This window comes from Apteryx mantelli, chromosome 23 (assembly GCF_036417845.1).
Source record: "Apteryx mantelli isolate bAptMan1 chromosome 23, bAptMan1.hap1, whole genome shotgun sequence".
NCBI classification, from domain to species: Eukaryota; Metazoa; Chordata; class Aves; order Apterygiformes; family Apterygidae; genus Apteryx; species Apteryx mantelli.
In genome coordinates, this window is record NC_090000.1 from 4,548,189 (window position 1) to 4,568,202 (window position 20,014).

The 20,014-nt window shown below is 42.1% G+C and overlaps 1 long non-coding RNA gene across 2 annotated transcripts; it reads right to left on the reverse strand.

The window, feature by feature from the left end:
* Positions 1 to 1,630: 1,630 nt before the first annotated feature.
* LOC106490231 (uncharacterized) lies at positions 1,631 to 17,164 on the reverse strand. Of its 2 annotated transcripts, none has more exons than XR_001293573.2 (4): positions 17,106 to 17,164; positions 15,695 to 15,812; positions 11,287 to 11,395; positions 1,631 to 1,782 (listed from the first exon to the last, which is right to left on the reverse strand). It is a non-coding gene; the product is annotated as an uncharacterized lncRNA (long non-coding RNA). The 2 variants fall into 2 exon arrangements; XR_001293574.2 differs by lacking the exons at positions 15,695 to 15,812; positions 17,106 to 17,164 and adding exons at positions 12,824 to 12,872; positions 13,497 to 13,551.
* Between the last annotated feature and the right edge of the window lie 2,850 nt (positions 17,165 to 20,014).

Consider the following 20,014-nt stretch of genomic DNA (forward strand, 5'->3'; position numbering starts at 1 on the left):
ACAGTCTTAAAAAAAAAATTAAAAGCCTTTAAGTGCTGGGAGGCACCCTGGTTTCTAATTAGGCTCGGTCAGATTTTGTGGTCTCACAGGCATATTTAGTCAGTTAACCTGGCTAGCTTCAAACACATGTATCTGAGATCAGTTTTTCCACTTAGAAGATAACCTCTACAGTTTCCTCCCCTTCGGATAAGCTTAAGAAGAAAAGAAAATGAAGTAATGTCCTTGCCACCATACACACATATGGTTCTGTCTCCCACCTCCACAACAGCTCCCAAACCAGAACACTTCATACAGAGATCTTGCATCTTCCTCTACAGCCACATTCTAAAGCCTGCATGGCAACATCCCGAATCCGTGCCTTTTTAGGCCTCTCCCAAATTGGAAGCATTACGCTCTGCCCTGAGCTCTCCCTGTGATCAGCAGACAGAGACGGACACTTTCAGAGCACAATTCAATCTGCCTGAAGTCTGAGTTGCCTTCTGCAGCAGCTTATTTCTTTCCATTGACCCTGAAGGTATCCCAGCAAGCCTAAGACTGTAACTTAGGTCACCCAGGCACACGCCTAATGTTAGACAGAACAAAATTATGACTTTTACAAAGAGTACAAGAAAGATAGAGAATGAGAATTGCTCCAGAGAATTTACACTATAAAGCTCTATGTGCCTAAAAAGTTGTCAGGCTCAAAGCAGGCCACAAATATGAGGCATGAACGGTTTATACTGGCACCTGGTCTTCTCAGCAGCTGAATATGCATAACCCATGTTGAAGTCAAGTAAAGGAAAGAGCAAAGCACCAAGAAGCTATGACAAAACTGAGTCCTGGTTATGGGAACTGTAAGGAACTTAAAACATCAGAGCAGGAGAGTGAGTAATTTTTTTCATTTTTCCTCTGTCTAAGGTTGGCAATCTCTATACTTCGCTTTGGATTTTCACTGGGAAGGTCAAATCCCAACTGCCGAATTAGGGCTTCTGTAAACAGTCATAGTTTCTTCTGAAGCCACCAGAGACATAGGTTTGCACCAGTTGCAGATCCAGCCCAATTTGAAACTCTTTCAAAAAAAGTAAATTGCATCCAATTGCTTAGGAACAGCCCCAGATACTTCACTGCACATTCCTGGCATCCAAACACAGAAATCAAAGCACAGGATACTTCACAGGGTGAATTAGAGAGCAAAAAAACCCCCAAGATTTCTAAGCCATTACAAATGATTTCAATAAGCTCCTATTCATTACAGTTATTATCAGTATTATTTGTATTTTCAGAGCTCTCAAAGTGTTCTCAGCACTTTCCAAACACCAAGGAAGTCAGAATCACAGCTTTTTCTACACAACCTACCCATACAGGTTCATGCAAAAACCCAAGTGCCATCCAAAAGAGCAGAAAATCCAAATTTGACTCAGTCTGCCTCATTAGAAAGTACTTTCTGGGACACTTCCTTTTCATCTGCTGTTTCCTTACTAGAAAACATTCAATTTAATACAATTTTTAAAGCCATTCAAGTCTTACAGCTGTGTAATCCCTTTCTGATACAAGTGAATTTTAATTGTGCCTTTTTTTTTTAAAACACATCACTTAAATCTATATGCAGGGCCTGATTCAGTTATCACAGATACTACTCACAGAACTCTGGCAGTGACTCCAGGGAAGAGGTACTGATCCTCAATGGTAGTGATATGTGCAACGTACAGCACAGGTGTTGCTTTTGAACACAACTTTAACCTCGTCTCAGTGATGCCTCCTTTGTGGTGGCATTCTCTTCTCATTCAGCTGCCAAAAGGAGATCTAAAAGGAATATAATAAACATCCGTCATTTAAGGCTTTTTTTTCCTGCTAAGCATCCAAAAACATATCTTTGATAAACAAACAAAGCAAAACATTTGGCCTGAACCAAATCCTGGCTTCAAACAAATCTGGATAAGAAATTTGTGGTTGAGATCTGTCATACTACATCAAGTAAAGTAAATCTACCTCAGATGTGTCCGTTACCGTGATATCTGGACCGCAGACAGTATGGTGTGTTGGGTAATGTCTTTGGACGTGATTCTGGATGTGGCCTGAGGGTATGTCTGAACAGTGGGGGCAGGGACACCCGAATTGTGTCAGAGGACGCTAGTCCAGATCTAGAAACACTGAGCAGCACAGAGTAAGATGCACTTGAGCTGGTTTTACATGAGCAAGCCAGCTTTCAGGATCAGAGCATCTGCGTGACACTGTGCCATGAATAACTAAAGGCAGCACTGCCTTGGGGATCTGTTTCTCCCCAAGGTCATGCCTTCAAGCCTGGAAACATCTCACCTAACTTTAGGGACCTGCCTGAGGGTGCCTCAACTGAAAGACGTCCCTAAGGCACTCACACAATCAACTACCTTTAGAGACGCTTACCTCTCACCATCAGCTACAATATGTTAGGGCACTCAGAGCTGAAAGGTCTAAGCTAGTCAGTGCCTGAAGTCAGTGCCTCAGATGTAGTTCGTCCTTTGAGCATGGTTATCCTGACTGCTGTTTCATTCACACCTAGAAATGCAACACCTTGGAGAGTCTGCATCACAACCCAGGCTTTCCAAACAGCATTATCTACAGAGCCATAAGGACACGTGCATTACTTCAGTTCTCATACAGCCTATCTTTCCTTCCCATAGATTTTCCATTGCTCTTCAAACTTCCAGGAAATACAAGGGATTTTTTGTGGCATGCGGGACTCAGGGGCAAGACATACTGCTAAAATGGAAGAGGGTGAAAGGCCGCTGAACTCCAAATGGGCTGCCTTGTCTTTGTAGTTTCCACTGAGCTCAAATTTTGCCTAAAAGAGATTAATTAACATTGGACAACCCCACAGCAATTTCTCATCAGCTCTGGAGTAGAGGAGCCCATCACTATGGTGATACAACATTAAAGGGCTGGGCTCAAAATGTTTTCTTGGCAGAAAGATGCACGCACAAGGCCAGAACGCGAGATCCCGGGTGAGCTGGTTGTAACTATTGTGGAGATGCTCCAGCCTTACCCTGGTGTCCCTGAGATCAGATCCTGGCCTGCAGCCTTTAAGGAGAGCTCCATCCTGTCGTGCAGATGGTTTGCGTTCTAATTTGGAGGGGCTGAATGACTTTTGAAACCTTTGATTCCTGACTGATGTATTCACTTCAGGAGACACAAAAGTACAAAATCTCAGCATGGAGTGATTCTCCTTCTTTCTTTTTCTTTCCTCCCCCTTCCCCCTCCCTTGTCTTTTCTTTTATTCTCTCCCTGGACAATTTTATAATTTTGGCATGTGGCCAGCATGTCTGTCCTTATTAGCTTATGCTGGCTGTGAAACACCTGCAGCCCATTATAGGCAGGAGGATGAAAAAACAGATTGTCATAGGTAAAGTAATGACCACTTATTCCTTTGTTTTAACATATTAAAAGGACAATCTGTAAGGAAAAACATAAAAGGCAGGGAGTGGGGGGCGGATGGGGTTTTACCATCATGTCTGCCCTTGACTGGAATCAACTGGAGGAACTGGGTCAGATCTTTACCTGATAAGCGACTCCAATAAATAGTTGTCACTTTACACCAGCCAAGGTTCCAGTTCATTCACTACGGTAAGCACTTGCTGCATTTGAATAGTGTCTTGCACACCTTTTTTTGAGTTACGCCTTTAGTATGAACTAAACAGGGATTAGGAAGAAACTTCCCTCTCAGCAGGTTATAACTAGACTGCCTACTGGTATATCTCTCTAATATCCCAGCTGCTACTGGCTGTAAACAGTGCCAGACTCAACAGAGCCTCCATAATGGCAGGGCAAAAGGAGCATAGTATGGGACAGATACGTCCGAGTCCCACCGGCCACTGCCATCAACCAGAAGGACTGCACATCCAAAACAGTGACTGGGGTATAGGGTAAGGATGCAGAAGCTGTATGCGGAATATCATTGGAGCTCTTGGCTCTGGAGATATGCATAACCTTTTACAGTAAATACACAAGTTTCCATGATCTAGGTACACAATGATGCTCGTAAGCAAATCTTTCTGACTATTCACCAGTGAAAGGCAGTATTTGCTCCCACATCTCCCAATCTACAGCACTCCATCTTACCCCAAAGGCCAGCTAACTGTACTTCTGCAGGACTATCCATCCAGAGAAGGAATGTGCCCTATTTATGATTACCAAATCCTACTTCAGTCCTCCTTCAGCATTGCGTTGGTATATAAAGATGGCTATTACTCAGTTAAGGTAGCTGGTACCTGCTGAGGTGTTGACAGCGAAGAGATCAACATGTCCTTCAGATACCTTATTATTTAGCAGTGTCATACCATAAATATACCTGGAGTGAAGGAAAGGCCACAACCAACCTCCTGGTATAGATGCCTAAGCAAAGGTGCATGCCTCCACCTACGAGATGCCAGAGAGTTAGGGTCTGGCAGGACAGCTAGCAGATCATGATTTTTAACTTTGACAACATAGCAGGCAGCCTAAATGAAGCTCCAAGAGTTCTGCTACTGAAAGTAGATTCACTCTCCAAGGACAAGATAGTATTTCAATCCCAACAGCCCACTCAGTGAAAACGCCACAGTTGGGATGTCAAGAGACCCAGGGTTCCTTCCAAAACTTTGCTGTGTTTTAATCAAACTTCCTTGTCTAGCTGCAAGGCAGTCGAGACATTTACTCCAGCAGCTGACGTTTTTATTTCTGCATCAAATGGAATGCAGCGATTTTAAAAAAAAGGAGGAAGGGAAAAAAAAATTATTGTCACCACAAGAGACTGCCAAATATTCCCACTGCTGTCCTGGAGCATGGAAACACAAGTCTGTTGTTGCACACAGGTTTGACTATTTGCATTTTTAATAATTCAAGAGTTTAATTAGTATCATGGCCTTAATCAGAGGCTGAAAATACAGCTGAAGTCATCAGAGCTTAATTAGTTTTTTTTAAAAAAATCTGCAGTCTGAGAATATCTCTGCTAACATGAAGGTAAAGGGCCTCTGGGGTTTCTGGAAAAAGAGAAAGATGGGGACTTGGATTCATTCAAGGGTGGCAGGAACATTGCTGTCTAGTTTGAGAAAGACCAACAATGGAGCAACATAGTTCCAAGACTGACTCTCTTTTTTCTTAAAACGGATCAGTGACCAAAGAATATGTGCAACTGCAACTTAGGAGACGGAATTCTTCTTCCTGCCTCCGCCACTCATTTGCTATATGTCCTTTGGCAAGTGAAAAGGGATTATTCAAGGGCTAAGAATGCCTAGCTGCAGTGTTATTCAATGGAAAATTGGGGTCAAAGATTTCCGAAAAAAAGAGTATACCAGGAAAAAGAAACATTGGCCAAAAATGCTCTATGCTTCAATTTCTACCTCAGTGAAGTGGACTGACTCCTCCCACTGCTTGTAAGGCTTAACTTTCGACAAGTATTTCACAATCCTCAAACTATCCTCTGACATGCTTTTGCAGGTCTGCACAGAGCACTTGAAGGTGGCAGCTGCTGCTCACTGTCTGTCATGGTGGAAGATGTTACATGCATATCCCAAATCCACTTCTGGACAGTATCAGACCTATTAGCTAGAATCACCACACTGGGCCTCGTGGTGAGGAGCAGTAACTCCTCTCAGGCATCCCAGGGAGATCTTCAAGAGCAGACTGGTCTCAGATGACATTCTAACTCACTCAGTAAGTTAAAACTCAGTTTCTAAGGCCCTGAAATACTTGTAGTTTTCCAACTGCCACTGCCCTCTACCAGTTTATCATACATGTGGCCTCTGTCTGGCCTTAGCTTGATGATTTAGGGTTCACATCAGCTTTTACTTGTTGTTTCTGATTTCCTGGACCAGTACATCTCAGAATAATTCGAAATCCCAAAACAATACTAGGTCAAACCAGTGGGCTTCTCCTGGATTCCCCTATGAATTGTTCTACATCTTTCTTTATCCGGACTCAGAAAAACCTGCTCAGATTGAAGAGAACCTCTCACATAAACCCAGGTTTGTCCCATAAGCCATATCTGAAATATACTATTCTTAGCAAGATCATCACCAAGTTTCGCTGGCTCTTCAGCCAAGTCAGCAGGAACACAGTCCTAAAGAAGCCTTTATGTAGCATTAACTACATACAGCCAGCAAAACCATCATTTAGTAGTCAAACCACAGAACCTGCCCCATGTCAGAGTTAACACTGATCCCTTGCAGTTCAAAATGGATGGCACAGCACAGGAGATCTGGCGCTGCTTCCCTTCCTGAGCACTGGATGTGGCCTCAGGGGGAGTTATCACAGATTTGGGCTGAGGGAATCTGAACCCCTGGCAACAGCCATCCATTTACTCACCAGACAGATTGATAGCATTGTACAGGACATCCTGGATGAACTTTTTCAAACAATACGTGATTTAATGGTGGGATTCATCACCACCCAGTGCTGTGGAGGCCAAATATATAAACAGGTTCAAAAATGGACTAGCAAAATTCATGGAAGATAGGTCAATCACAGACAATTAAATATGGTAGTCCGGATGCAACTTCCAGTTCAGGAAGTTAGTCAGTCTAATGCCCTTCCACCTCTGATTTACCTGCAAAAGCAAGCCAGAAAAATTCTCCCTATGGCAGAATTGTCCCTTGGCTCCAAGTATTAACTAGAATCACAATACATTTTTTTTTGGCAGGGGGAGGGGGTTACATTTTCTTTCAGTAATGATATTACAGCATGCTATTTATCTCCCTCTGCAGCTTCTGAACCTCTGTGTAACCTCCCATCTCTCAGTCCTCTTAGGAATATCACAGATAAATTAGTGAAACCTACTGGAAGGTGATAGCAATCACAGATACTGCTAAATTCCATTTAGCACAGAATTAGGGATTCAATCACTTATGTACATAGGAAAGGTCTGATTGGATCGTACTGAAAACACATTCTGTCCTTGACAGTACTGGACCAGAGGAAGGTCCTGGAAACTCAAGATGAAAAATTATGAGTTGGTTTGTCCACAAAGAAAGTTTCTTTGTAACCCTGGGACAGTTAGTGTTTGATTTATTCCCTGACACATGCATGTACAGGGGCTAACTTTATGCATATAAAATACTACCACTACATTTTATACTATCGTATTATGTATCCTAATTCCCTTTGAATCCTGCTAAACTCTTTACCCAAACAGCAGCTCATGACACAGGTTATCCATCTGTACCTAGGAGGTTTTTTTTCTTTTCCTTTTCTTCTTTTTGGGTGGGGAGGGAGAAGGAGGGAGGGAGCCATCTTTCAACCCTGCTCCCTTGCCTTCTTACCTGCTGCATTTCCATCCATTGTCCCTTTTTGAGGGTGTTTAGGGGGTTGCTGGAGAGCAGAGGACAAGATGACAAATGAGCTAACACATAGCAATGGAATTTAAGTGAGTCTCAGCTATTTTTAATTAAGAAGCGATGACAGCTGACTAAATTCCCTGACACTGCAGTTAAAGGCTCCCTGACCCAGACATTATTGGACACACTCTTAAGACCAATATATATTGGTCCCGACGGTGCTCCTATTATTGTCCCCGCTGTCTCGACAGATGCAGGACTAACAAAATCTATGCCTATTATCAGCATGCAAATAGTGAGATAAACGTGCGAATGCTTATGAGCTGCAGGAGGCAGCAGGTGAGAGGAGGACAATGAAGGTCATTTTCAAGGGACTACTGAAAGTGCCAATGTTTGGCTTCCAATAAATGTTCAAAAGGTTTGGGCAAATTTAACTGCCATTTTCATTTTTAGTTGGTTAAACCAATGATAGATTGACTATGAGAGAGGGAGAAAGAGAGAAAGAAGAGTACCTATGGTAAGGCAGATAAAAGATAAGAGGGAAAGTGGCACGGGGCCTTGGATTGACTTGTCCCAGGCCAAACATCACAGAGATGGCTTGGCTTAGAAGGCTTTCTTTCTAATCCCCAGGCTAGAGAGCCTGGCAAGCTGACCATGCAGTCTCCCAATGCTTTGTGCGGTGAGCACAAAGACCCACAGGTATCACCCACCCTGCACAGGAGGAGTGGCCTTCACCTGATTCAGTGGGTTTTGCCTAGAGGGAACGCATCTTTTACCCTGAAACTTTTACTACCACTAGACTTCAGAACCAGAGCTTTTAACTGCTTGCTAAGGTACAGAGATGATCTGGATTTCGCAGGCTAGGGATTCACCCAGGTTTATACAAGGAATCTTTAGCAAAGTGGAGAATACAATCAAGATGCCCAACTCCTACTACCAGGACAGACTGCCTTCCTTGGGATGTAACAATACACCTTAATGCTTGAACTAGGCTGGAGGTGTCAGTTTTGCAATACTTGATCTATCTTGGAAAGATGTCAAGAGGAAGATACCAACCACAAAAAGACCATACAAAACTCACTTGCATTCTCAGCGCTTGCACAGGCAATGAATCAAGCAATGGATCATTTTACCTGGAGCTTACCGGTTGGTTTTAGTAAGACAGATGAAGAAAAGAGGCCCTTTTGCCCTTTCTAAAGGATTATGGAGAAAAGAGGTAAAGCGGCACATGTCGCAAAGTCAAACAAATCACGTACACACTTGGCGCAAGCGAGACAAATACATTAAGGAACATCATCAGGAACTTTCCAGTGTGGTTGCACGGTGGGAGGGGGAAGAGTTGCTTTCTGCTGTTGCTAAGACAGTTCTGCCACCCTTGCTTTCTCCTAGCCCAATCCACAGGCTTTCTCATCTCATTGGCTCGCCAGCTGCATCGAATGATCATGACAGGTTTTCTTCCTCCTTGCCCTATTGGCTTTTCTCTATGGCCTATTATCAGGGGAGAGCAAATCAGACACGTAATCAATAGTTTGCAAGAAGGAAGAGGGCTGCGAGATGCTACATTTGCATTAAATCTCTCACCGCCTATGCCTCTGCATTCAGATAAGCACGGATTAACCGTATTGGCCATGCTTGCGGAGGTGAGCGTAGATGGCAGACTGATAGAAAAGCAGCACTGCAGTAAGCTGTCAGTGAAAGGCAGCCACTGCACACTCTAGTCCTGAACTTCAAGGCAGGCTCTATTCAATAAGGTGCTCAGATCCCTACTTTATAGACAAGCCAACAGAAACCAAGGACCACCAGCATCCTGCCTGAGCACCAATCCAGTGGCACAGAGCAAACTTCCTTTCCGATAGCCCACTGTTACTAATGTCCTCAACTTAGGTACTCCTCAGGGTAGCAGGCTCTGAAAATAAGGAAAAGTTATATGGCACGGGAGAATTTTCTTTCCTTCAGTGGCATAAGAGATGCCCTATCCAGAAAGCTTTTAGCAAGTTGCTCAATATGAAGGCTTCTGGAGGCCTTCTAGAACTTGGAAAACAGCTTGGAAACTCTCTGCAAAGCCAGAGAGAACTTCTGCAGCTTCAACTGGGATGGCTGCTGACTAGTCAGCTACCAATAACCGTGCTGCTTCATCACCGCTGTCCTTCAAAGATTTGAACAGGGGTCCCTTTGATTTGCAGCATTTCTATCAGGTTGGTTCTCCCTGCCCCACCAAAAGACTGTTATTGGGCAGAGAAACACAGCAATGATGGGATGGCTGCCTGTTCCCACTGCAGACTAGGTCAAGACCAGGAACAAAATGCAGAGGAGATGGAGATGAGCTGGAACAAGTTTCCAACTATAAGCAGAACTGGCTTGAACAGACCGCACGTGAGTTTTATCTATAAAAGCCATATGAAACACCAATGCAAAACAATCAGACATTGCACATGGCTTTAAAACCAACTTTGAAATAAAACTTAGTTATGAGAGATGGGGACCTCAGGGATCAAGAGCACTACCAGTTCAAATGTATATAACTAGTGAACTGGCCTCAGGCCTTAAAGTTTTGCTTTAATTTCCCCAAGTAAAGAAGCTGATGAATATCCCTAAGCATGCTGGGACACTGGTGAAATAGCAGCCCTTCGGCTATTTTCTTTTACTACACAGGTGAGTCAGGATCCAGATGATGGAAAAAAACCTGACATTTCCTCTTCTATTCAGGACTGCAAGCGACTAGCAGCTCAGTCCAGTTTCTAGCCTGTTCCTAGCAGACATGTATAGAGGCTAAAAGAGATCAATGAACCTAGCAATAAAACCTGCAGCTGGATGTACATGGCCACCGAGTTCTTTTCTGACCCCTAAATACCATATCTTCCTACCCTAGATAGTCTACTTGCTCTCCATCCTTTACGTTTGGTTTGGTTAGGAAGGGTTTGGTTAGGAAGGGTTTTAATTTAGACTGCTGTAAAATAATGCAATTAGGAGGCAAGAGACAGGAAAATTTCCTACGGAAATTACCAGAGCCAATCTATTTGTTTATTTTTGGGGGGAGAGGACGGACATAAAACACTGGGTCAGTTAAAAAAAAAAAAAAGTGTCTGACCTGAATACATCAGTTTTTAATGACACGCAGGGGGAGAGTTTCTTCAATGTAAGAGCTAACTTCAAGTTAGAAGGACAAAGAGAGGAAGAGAGGTGCATAAAGCTCTGGTTCAAATCCCTGCTTGGCTTCACTGGATAAGGGCCTTGAGTTTGGTCTGCAATCGCATAATTGGCTCAAAGTATTTTGGGCTCTCTCTCCAGTTTGAATAATTAAGTTTCATCCCAGCGAGGAAGAACATTCTGAACTCTCAAAAACACTCGTGACTTCAGACAAATACATTATACCCTGCTTTAAAAAAAGCATGTTCTCCTTTTGATCTTATGTAACAGTCTAGATGTTTGTGTTTTGATTTCTCCCAGTTGTGTTCTCAAACTGGTACAGAGCTCCATGAAGGAAAATTAATGGACTGAGAGCAAGCCTACACTTTTTTTTAATTTTAGAAGATAGATAGATAGATCTAAAGCATGTGCCTCCTTTCCAGTTACCTTTATGGAGAGGAAAAGCATGCAATTTATCAACAACCAAGTTGATAAAAATCAGCTCAAATAAGAACTCTTACCAAGAGCTATGCCTACTCCAGCCACTCATGTTGTAGAGCCTATGCACGATGCTTTGTAGATCAATAAAAGCCTTTTAAATAAAATGAAAGCTTTTTAGACTAATTCAAGAAAAAAACTGCAGTGGAAGAGATTCTGTCTTTGACAGCCTGGAATCAAACTTGTTTTCTACTTGCTGCTAGTGCCTACCCCACAACACTTATCCAGACCTATTAGATTTGCTCTAGATGGAAAAATAATTAGATTCTTACCACGAGTGTGTAACAGAAACAAAGGTGGACATGGTATGTTACAGCCTATGCTGCTATGACTATCACGATGGACAGTTAACTTTTGACTTCTCACTTCACCACCCAGGTAGGAATGTTTGCTTCCTTACCTGGAAATATGTTTCGGCTACTAGTCCTGAATGTTGTACCTGTCCTCAGCAAGAAATGGAAAAAGGACAGGTGTGCACTTCTTCACCTCCAACTCTCAGCAGGAACAATCTAGGGGAAAAGGAATGAGAAATATAAGAATACAAGGAATAATATGCTGGATGATATGACAGGAAACACAAGGAAGGAAATAAAATCTCCGTGCCTTTCCCAGGAATCAGCGTGCTCAGGCAGTTTCTGTTACCTGCTTATCCTGGGGCCATACTGACCCACTAGATGGCCCTATGGGCTGCACACAGCAGTGCTGACCAAAGAAACAAAGCTGGAAGTCAAGTGGGGGGAAAGCTTACGTTCATGGCTGTATCCCCCACCCTGCAATTCTGTTATCGTTATACCTCCACCCCCAGGCTCAAGACTTGGACCTCAGGCTGCCATTCAGCACCAGTCTGGCATAGCCAATAGAAAACACAGAGCCAAGAAACCCAAGAGTATCATTTCTGAGCCAAGAGCCTGTGCTTCCAGATTAAGTTTTGTTTTCGAATTTTCAATTTGAAATGTTTTCATAATTCCCAATGTATTTCTTTTCAGATTGCTTTCGCCTGAAGAATTATTGAAATGTCAGTCTTCTTGTTGCTTTTGTTACAGAGAGGGAACTATTTTCCCTATGCATTTCAGAATTTTCATGAGAAACAAAATCCAAGACTACAACCACCTTTTCTTAGCACATTGTATAACTCTCCGTGAAGGGATTTGAGCTCTGTCTTTATCTGCTTCTGGTTTGTTTCCCAGCTTCACTTCATTAATACAATTTCTCAAGGACTTTATATCACTCATAAAGCCAAGCTGCAGCAATACTTCTTAGGACTGGTGTACTTCTCTGATGCCAAACACCACTAAAACGTTGTCAAACTTCAGTTTTATCTTTAAAGGCTTCTACGCAAGGTAACTGAATGTTATTAGTTCCATTTTACTATTAAACAGAGGCACGGAAGAGTGATAACGGTCCCGGAACTACAAAGTAAGTAGAAAGAGAGAACCAAATCCTGAGCACTGACCCACAACCTCTTGCTCTGTCCCAGTAGACAAGATTTTTTTCCTGTCTTTACCGAAAATATTGGGATCTTCCGCAAAAGAGAGCAGGCTGCCAATTTTGGTGGTGAAATGACCAACCAAGCATGGGAAATTATATAACTGAACACATTATCATCAACTTCCTGGAGTATTGTACAATAAACAGTTAAACAACTTGTTTCCCAAAGACACCTGTATTTTAGTAACAGATAAAAAGAGACACACATATATACATAGTTATATTTTCCTTTCTAACTGTACATACACATATATCTATCATATATCATATATCACACATTCACACACAAAATACATGCACATACATGCATATATATGTCATACAATCATACATTGTATGATATATATCATAAAATTAGAAGGAACTTTGATGTCAGACTCAGCATGGTATGAAAAAAAATGCACATAAGAGCCAAAAAATCTTCAGTTCTAACCCAAGATGTGACTCACCAGGTTGTCAGGAGCAACTCAGTACTTCTCGCTGCCTTGGTTTCCCCATCTGTAAAATGGAGCTAATTACACCACAGAGCAGCTGTGAGAATGAACTGCCTACTTTGTGTACAGTACTTCAGGCACATGAAGTGCAAAGACCTATTTGGATGACAACACAAAGCCAAGACACTTCCCTCAAGCTACTTCTTCTTCAGCCATCACACCTATCATCTGCCCACAAAGCTGAGCTTCCTACACCTCCATTGGTTCAAGCTCAAACCCTTTTTCTGAGCACGTGCCACCCCACAATATTAACTCAGAACCACCACAACACCTGGCTACCTAACAATTACATTTTTATAACTGAAGTGCAGACACATCTAAATAAGCCAGGATGTGATGACTGGATCAATGGTTGGTACCAACACCAGTCCTCTCATAAATGCTGAGTTTTAAAGCAAAACAAACAAAGAAGAGCAAGTAAACTAACAAGTTGCTAGACTCATGTGTTTAGAATGACAGATTGACAACACAGTTTTGTTTTTTTAATATAAACAGCTTTTTATAACTCACAACCCAAAATAAGCCCTGACCCAGCTGCAGTGCCATGTTAAACAATAATTACTCTATATAAGGCTTACCAAATGGGAATATTTGTGGGCCAGTGGAATGAAATTATTTTAGGACTTACACAAACTTTCACTGGGAGTGGTGAGACTAGCTGTGGGTAATGCGGTGTACCTAAGAAACAAGCGGACACAGGAGGGGTTTTTTTTCTTCTTCTTCCAGGCCTCTGTTAAAACTCACTAGTTGACATTAAATAGCTTTCCAAAATTTCTGCTCAAGGGAAAAGAAAAAAAAAAAAGAAGTAGTAGAAGTGAGATGTGTTTACCCCTCTATAAAAGACTCTTCACTATGTCACTGTACACACATTTTGAGAATCTCCCTCAACCTGGCTACATATCGTGCCCACTAAACCACACCCAAACATATGGCTGACCATAAGTAAGCAGGGATGCATAGCAGGATCCCTGTAATATTTCATTGTACTGTGGAAAATAAATATATCGAGCCTCATCTCCAGCTCTTACATACCATTCAGATTGCTTCACCATGAGCTACTGTGCAACATCAGCCATTGAAACATCCCTCATCAGGCATTTCCTGGCAGGGACTGTTACAAGCACTTCTCTTCCAGCTCCACCTCCCCGCCATGCTACAGAGATGGTCCCTAGCCACTTCACAGCCACAAACACAAACCCTTCACGGAGGCCAGCCTTGCGGCAAATTGGACTTGTTCACTTGACCTTTGCTTGAAATGATGCTAAACTACATCAATACACATTGCAGAGGAACTCTTGGTCCTGTCTACATTAGGGATGCATTCCTGTTCTTTCATCGACACTTGGGCCCACTGAAGGTGAGTCAAACCACTTGGGTTGTTGAGGTTAAGGGAAGAAGAGCCCATAAATCTGAAACACCCTCATCCTCTCAAATACTGAGTGTGCACCACTTCCAAGTGCCTGAATTTGAGGCAGGAGAGACAGCTCAGCCTGCAGAGAAAGAAGCTAAACTCCGGGAACCTGAAGCTTGTCCTGCCTGGTAGGAGGGTGGGGATCTCTGTGGGGAATCCTAGAAGAAGAGGCTGACATAGCTTTCAGAGAGACCTTTCAAGCTTTTCAGAGCTCTCGGTTCAAAAAACTGCAAAAATTAGTGACATGCCATTCTGGTGCAAATGGCAGTTTTCCAGTTTCCAAAATATCCCTCCTCCTTATGTCACGGTAAAACAGGGCAAAAATGGAAAGTGGTTTAGTGAGTAAGAACATTTCAATTCAAAATAGAATCAGAGAGGATTAAAGCAAATACCCAGACTGTTCTAACCTGTGTTTACTGTCCAAATACTGTACCAATTCCTGTTATTTTCAGGGGTTTCTTCCTGTGTTGTAACATTCTCTTTGGGATTAAACTTGGCCCGTGCAACACATGACTCATCTGACTACAAGTCCCTGGGCATGTGCTGCAGGGTTTGCAGATGCTCATCACTGACAACCCATCCTACAACCTCAGAGCCCAAAGCAGCATGTTATATGTTGGCTTTTACCGGAGGGCTATGAAGAAAATGACAGCATCTGCCTAACACTAATTTTCACCCTTAATTAAGAACTTCAAAAATGAGTTCATTTTCTGAGCAGGATGGTGGGTGTAAAGTAAAATAAAGCCAGTTTTTAATGACTTCAGTGAAAGACAAGTCCATTTTCTAGTTAATACCCTTGCACCCAGGAATTTCAAGTTAAAAATTTGTTGCTATGGAGCTGTCATCTGCAACACCAAGCACTGATGATGGCCAAACAAATCCCAGGAGGGACTCCTCTGCCTTCATTGATTAAAAACACACTCACTATTTTCAGGTTTGCCTTTCATTCTACCTGACTTCCTGCATTTCAGAAGAAAATTTCTTTTTATTCTTCTCTGTCTAGTTCTTTGACTTACCTCCACATTATGTGATTATTCAACACTAAGTCCACCTTGCTGCTCCTCATTCTCTTTAAATGGCTCCCACAAGTGCCTGCACTCTGTGTTCACTTAGAGACACAGTAGTGCCTCTGAAGTTGCAGTGTGAAATTCACAGGTGAGATGAATTTTTAGCTGCAACAAATCATAATATGTGGCAGGAGGTAAATCCAAGAATAAAATACCGAAGGAATAAAAAGAGAGAGAAACAAACAAAAAAGACAACTATATGGAAGCAATGGACTTGTGAACCTAGCAACAGGCGAGAGAGCTTCTGAGCTCTCAATTATCAATTCAATTCACAATTGGAAAGGACTTCTTTAATAGAAAGAAACTAAAAGCCAAACACTTCAGTTGACTGAAAGCTGAACAACCCACCTAAAAACAATTCTCTCTTAGGCTGTATGCCAGTGGGAAAGAGCAACCATGAATGAGGACAACAGCTTCTGTTGTCTGTAGCTCAGAAGAGAAGGGACTTCACCAGCAGTGGTAGATCCTGAAAGAGAACGGAAATCAAGTTCAGCAGTGTAATTTGATGTAAACTCCATGTTTTACTGAGCCATCAACCGCTGGAAAGCCAAAACTGAGAATGCTGTCAAAATGTGACTCTTAGGTTTTGCTTTCCCAGACGTTCCTGTATAACGAAAAAACATGCCAACTGCTTATTTTCCAGGGTAACTGGACTTTCTATATCTGGATTTTTAGATTTTTCTCGTACTAGAGACCTCTTTTACAGTATGCAAACATCATTCGGGGATTGATTCCTGTTCTGGTGAAGAATTTCCAGGAGACCGAAGGGGAAAACTATCAAAGTGGCAATATCAAGACTTGACAGACCACATTCACCTTGTCCTACTGCTGAATGATGAGTCAGTTGATCTGGAATAACAAATATGTTATATATTTACATACGGCTTAAGTTTTGCTTTGTTTTGGTAATTTCTCTACACCAAATAATCTGTTGAGCAAGAGCAGGGGAAAAAAAAATCTGTTCTTCGTAATTGGTTTCTGATGGTGAAGATAGCTCATGTTAACTTTTCTTACAAAGCTTTTGGTATCAATGAAGGTTGCAGGTCCTTGGCAATTTGTCAGTTGTCAGTACATTCTCATTCAAGGCCTCCACTGCAGTGAAAGATCTGGGCATGTTGTTAATTTTAAATCCATGTGTATTTCCATTCAAGTCAACTGGACTGTTCACAAGCTGAAAGTTTGCCATGTGCTTATATAGATCACTGAGTCCAGGCCTGGAAAATTCAGGAATTTTAAGTACATTGCTAAGAGCATGCAAGTCCAGCTAACCGCAGCAGCCATGCTCATTAGTGTAAAGTTAATCATGAGCTCAAGTATCTTGCTGAATTAACAGCCTGAGGTCACAGCAGGCTGGGCCTTCTTCTCCAGTGTTTGTCTCCTGAAGCATCTGAAGTTGCATCAGAAGTTAGGTAGCTGAAGGTATGTGTCCTACGTTAGGCATTTACCTTCAGTACGTAAGCTGGGAGCCTTGGTTCCCTTTGTAGCCAATGTAGAGAAAACAGAGGTTCCTAATGCAGGAGCTGTGAGCCATCATCTGTATCCTCTGCTGACTCTCCAGGGAGCCAGACTCCTACCTTCGGCACTCTGATTCATCCTCCTCAGGCTCCGCTAACTAAGGATAGCGCCACATTTATACTTCTACTTTCACTGACTAATATCAGACCCACGTGAGTATCTTCCTCTGTCTCTTATATTTTAGAGATATATTTTAGAAGTTAAAAGATAATTGAATAAAATTATGGAAAACAAATATACTCACACTTTATTCCACCGGACTGCTTTAAAGCACAATGCTCCATTTTACTTCTTCCCCTCTCTGTCATGGACATTCCACCACATGAAAAAAAATTAATATAACTTAAACTCAAACATTATGTCTAGCTCCTTCTAATCAGTGCTGAAATTCCTATATAGATACTTTATGCTGTAACTCCAACTAGGGCAAAAGTGTCAAAATCGGGTACGAGCAGTAGAGCTGCAACAACTGACACCATTATAGAGCTAGCATATATATTTGGAATTATAATGTAAGTAATAAAACAGCAACAAAGAAACCACCAGAATTCTGCAGAAGTTATTTAACTACCCCATCAAAATATTCATTGCAGTCTAAATCTGTTTTTGTTTTTGTTTTTTGTTTTTTGGGGGGGGGGGATTGCCAATGACAAATTGCCAATGTGTGACAAACTGCCAATGATGGCAACTCCTGCAGTACAAGTATACACTATAAACTTATAGCACCTTTGTACAAATACGGCACAAAACTGTACAAATACTCATCGCTAAATTTCTACAATAACTATGTCAGGTAAGTGGCTCATTAACACCGCCCCTAATTTTACAGATAAGTGGGCTGAGGCAGAAGGGTGGAGAGAACTGTCCAAGGAGAATGAGTAAGTAACAGTGAGAATTCCAAACCATCCTCCCATCCCTTAGTCCATATTGGGCTTATTTTCAATGTGGAAAAAACAAATTGTTGGCATAGTTTGACCCAAAGCTAACTGAGTTAAAAAGCAAGGGGGGGGGGGGGGCATCATCAGTGGACTTCAGCTCCCACCCCAGGATCATAGCTAATGAAGCACATGTTACCCTTAATATATGGCTTAGCTTAAGTATCTGTTTTTAGCTATCAACTGAAGTGAAACCATTAATTCATGCAAATCAATATTCCCTAAACAATAATTTGCCTGTACAACATTTCTTCTTTTTTTGAATGTAAACTCTTATCTAACTCAATCCATTTAAAGTATTATAGCTGCAGAGTTCAGCAATTAGCTGTGTAAATTGTTTTCCTTGAGTGTATGGAAGGTTACATTACATAGTGAAATGTAAAGTGCATTCTATAGTGAATGAAAACCTTTGCATGATGATTATCTTTCAAAAAAGCTGGGATAAGGGCCAGATTATTAAGATGAAATTAAGACAGCTATTAGAGTTCTGCTTGTATATCCAAAGACCCCAGTTATTTCATGCAAGTATTATCTGCTTTCAGTGCAATGTCAGGGGGTTGTAAGTGTAATTGTTTACATGTGGTGCCCACAGACTGTATCTTCTTGAAAACACGTCTCGAAAAATCCATCCGAGGAAGACATGAACAAGGAAATAAGTGCAGAGAAAAGCATGATAACAGAAGGGGACAGCACCTGAGACCATTCAGTGAAGGCAATAGATGGTACTGAGGGTACTTTCAGTGTGCCTGAAAATAGAACAAAGATGGATAGGCTACACCCAGTCTGTTTCACCATGCCTGTAATTCCAGCAAACCTTGTTTAAAGCCCTTAGTACTAAAAGTACTATTATTACTCTTACATATACCAGATAAAGCAAGGCAGAGATACTTCGAGCAGAACACTGCCCGGCATCAAGCATTAGTGACAGAGCTATGAATACAATGTAGGAGCCCTAACTCCTGGTCTTCTGTGTTAACTTTTAGACTAAACAGCCTCTGAAGATGCCCCAGAGGGAAAAGCGAGACGGATGTCCCTATTTAGGCTGCTTCTTTCTACATATATGCAGAGGCTGCTGGGAACGGATTCCAGCTACACAGGGCCAGATGCTCAGCAGATCAGCATCAGTGGAAATCCACTGCCTTCAACAAAGCTATACCAATGTACATCAGTTGATGATGTGACCTATATAACAAAAACAAGCTTAAAGCAGCTAAGGAGTATAACCCTGATTTATTCCAAATACATTATACTTAACACTGTCACTTATCTTTTACATGCCAACATACAAGCTCAGGAGACAGACACATTTGGATGCTCTCAGCTGGGAATCATGTTCTTGCAACACTCCTAGATGATGCACATACTGTCTCTATTTGTGTTCACCCTTTCAGATGGCACGGTGCCCACGAAACAAGCTGATTAGCACTTGCCCTGGGCTATCAAGGCAAGGCAATGGTATGTTTAGATCAGCAAACTGCACAACAATATAAATGTCATCTATTCTACAAGAAGCTTTGGCAGTATTTGCATCTTGTGCTTCATTGCATGTATGCGCCAAAAAGAAACTCAACAACTTGAAAACAGAAGACAGGCATGGGATTTGCCAGCCGTCCTGGCTGCCAAAACATGCTGTAGAGCAGTGGGTGCCTCATTAATCCCCAAAGACCATCTACCGGGTGTCAGATTGTATGTAACATGAACACTACTGGTACATATATATATAGCCTTTTTTGTTCAGCCAGGCTCATAAGCAGAAAACGAACCACAAACAGTGCATCTGGCACAGTTCAAGACGTGATCTGTACACTTGCCCAGAAAAGATGGCAAGCAGCCTAAACAGAATAGCCCTGGGTGGTCACTAGCTGGTTGGGCAACGTCTTTGCTGACAGGGCAAACTGTAGCAATACCTAGCACATACAATGGAAAATGGGATAAGGACACTCAGTTTAGGACACTAGCTGGAATGCAAGCCAGGCTTCTAATGGCCTGGTAGTCATTGTCATTTGATTGTTACTGGAGACCTATAAGACATGAAAGGATGATCTCACTCCAGTTCCTGGTGAGTAAATGTCAGCGCCATTATCACAAAAAGCATCCATCTTAGCGGTCTTACCAGAGCAGCCAAGGATTGAAGGGGAAGGAAAGGCTGATCTATGTCTCATTGTCAGTGGAGGAGACTTTCCAGGACAGAGCTGGGGTGAACTAGCAGGGTTCAGAA